We start from the raw sequence: 2,942 nt of genomic DNA, 5'->3' as shown, positions 1-2,942 counted from the left end.
AGGAGATCAAAGAGGACATCAAAAATGGAAAATTATCCCTTGTTCCTGGTTAGGCAAGCCAATATAGCAAAAATGGACATACTGCCACAACCAATATATAGATTTAATGCAATCCCATTCAAAATAACATTAGAACTTCTCACATAACTGGAGAAAACAGTCCTAAAATTCATGTAGAACCAGAAGAGAACCAGAAACAGCAAAAGCAGTCCTTGACAACAAGAGTAAGGCTGGAGGCATGACAACTCCAGACTTCAGTACAATGCTACAGGAATAAAAACAGCATTGTATTGGGGAAAAAAATAGATACGTGGATCAACAGAACAGAATAGCGTATGTAGAAATAATTCCTAGCACATTCATATGTTGAAGGAATGATAGTTCCTTGATCAAATGGTGTTGAGAAAATTTGCTATCCACATGCAGAAGAATAACTCTAGATCCATATCTTTTATCATGTGGGAAACTAATAGTAAGAAGAATTAAAGATTAATATATTAAAATAGAAACAATCAACTGGAAGAAAAAATAAGTAAAACTGTTGAAGATATATGTATAGCCAAGAATTTTTTGAACAGAACCCCAAATATGCATAAGAAACATATCATACCACAAAATAAAAAGTGGCAATATATTAAGTTTAAAAGCTTCTTGTGTATATGATATATATATTTTTTAATTTTTTCCTTTTTTTTAGTTAAGATAGTTGTACCATCATGGTTTGTGTCTAGTTGTCTCACCAAATCCTCATGCAGTCATTAGGGCAGCTTCTAGAATTTGTGATTAATTCATGATCCATTGGAGGGAATTGGTGTGAGTGCGACCCAGCCCTGGGGTGGGTAATCTGCATTACAGCGTAACAAGGGGAGAGAGGACTTCGAGAAGCCCAGCCGCTGCCCCTCCCTTGGCTCTTCACTGTTTTCCACCACCATAAGTGGCTGCCCTCTACTATGTGCCACTCTACCTTAGAACCAACTGAATATGGACTGAAACCTCCATTGTGAGCTAAATAAACCTTTCTTTCCTTAATTTTGGGTGTCAGATATTTTGCTTCAGCAACCAGAGACAAATAACTGAGACATATACTATTAATTGCTCTTAATTCATTGAAAAGAAAGGTATATGCCTATATTGTTTGATCAATTTTCATGTTTGTATTTTGTAATCTGAACAACACATGACTGGACAAAGAACATGTAATGTTTATACACACTGGGAGTACTATTCTTCCATAAAGAAGAGTCAAGTCTCAGGAACCAGGGAGATAGCTCAGTAGAATAAGTGCTTTCTTGGCAAGTGCAAGGTCCTGAGTTCAATCCCCAGTACCACAAAAAAAAAAAAGAAGAAGAGGAGGAGGAAGAGGCAGAGGAAGAGGAAGAGGAAAAATATGCAATGGACTAACCTTTGCTACTCTCCTACAGTTGTGTTCTGAAATTTTGTACCATTGTTCTTATTGTTTATTTTTCTTTTGTTTAAAATTTAAAAAGATTAAAAGCTCCTACATGTAAGGAAACAACTAACAATGTGAAGAGGCAATCTACAGAATGGAAAAAATTGACAGCTATTCTTTGAACTTAAGTCTAATGTCTTTATAAAGAACACAAAAAAATTAGACCTCCCCTACCATAAATAAAAGACTATATCAAAAATGTACAATTGCAATAGGTATCTCTCCAAAATAAAGTTTTAAAAGTCAATAAATATGTGAAAACTATTCAACAATTCTAGCCATTACAGAAATACAAATTGAAACAACACAGATTTTATCTTACCCCAGAAAGAAAGAGTATCATCAAAAAATCAAACTCAGGTGAGATTTGGGAGAAAAGAAAACCCTACATTGTTGATGTGAAAGTAAAGTATTACAACCTTTATGGAAACTGGTATGGTGTTTCCTTAAACAGGTAGCAATAGAAATTTCACTGGACCCAGCTATTCTCCTTTTAAGTATCTTCCCCAAAGAGTAAAAGACATCATTTTTACAGTGATCCATGCATAACCATGCTTATAGCAGCACATTTCATAAGAGCTAAATCTTGGAAGTGGCCTATATGTCCATCAAGAGATGACTGGATAAAGAGCATGTGATGTTTATACACACTAGGAGTACTATTCTTCCATAAAGAAGAGTCAGGTCTCAGGGGCGTGGGAGATAGCTCAATAGAATAAGTGTTTTCCTAGCAAGCGCAAGGTCCTGAGTTCAAACCCCAGTAACACACACACACAAAAAAAGAAAAATCAAGTCATTTGTAATAAAATAGTTTCATGTTGAAATCACAACATGGACTGAAATAAAATATCACATTTCTCTTCTCTGAAAAGCCCAAAGTGTAAAGAATAAATAAAAGACAGATAATGAAAAATAAGGAGATATGTTGTTTGCAAAAGGAAAGGGTACTAAGAGATGGCAGGAAAGGGGAGGAAGAGGGTGAGAAGGGAATAAAAGTAGAATTAAGATGTGTTATGTCTTCGTATTGTGTCCTTAGTGTGAGAACATGAAAGAGAAAAATAGAATCTGAAGGGTACAATAGATACTGGGGAAAAGAAGTTATTCAAAACGAAAGAGTTACTGAGTTGAGAAGGACAGGAGAGGGAGTAGGGGAAAGAGAATTATCTATGTATGCAAGCAAAATGCTTTGGACAACTGTACTGTGCATTTCTGCTGGTCTGTGGAAAGGAGCAGATGATGTTTAATTTGCTTTGTCTCCTTTTTTTCAATTGTTTGTATTTTTTCTCTTCTTAATTTCTTATACATTTCTTTCTTTTTTCTTTCTTCTTCCAATTTTACATGCATATATCTGGTAATATGAATAACTAGTTGGAAGACAACAGTATGTCTTACAACAAATACTCTGAAATACATGTTACTTTGTTAAGAAATTCTGTATCACTTGTAATTTTTTCTGTTTTAATTCTAACTTATACTCTCTTTAGAAAATAAA

The sequence above is a fragment of the Octodon degus genome, unplaced genomic scaffold (genome assembly GCF_000260255.1).
Source record: "Octodon degus isolate 3935 unplaced genomic scaffold, OctDeg1.0 scaffold00288, whole genome shotgun sequence".
Taxonomy (NCBI): Eukaryota; Metazoa; Chordata; class Mammalia; order Rodentia; family Octodontidae; genus Octodon; species Octodon degus.
The sequence above is the reverse complement of the archived record's forward strand: the minus strand, read 5'-3'. Positions refer to the sequence as shown.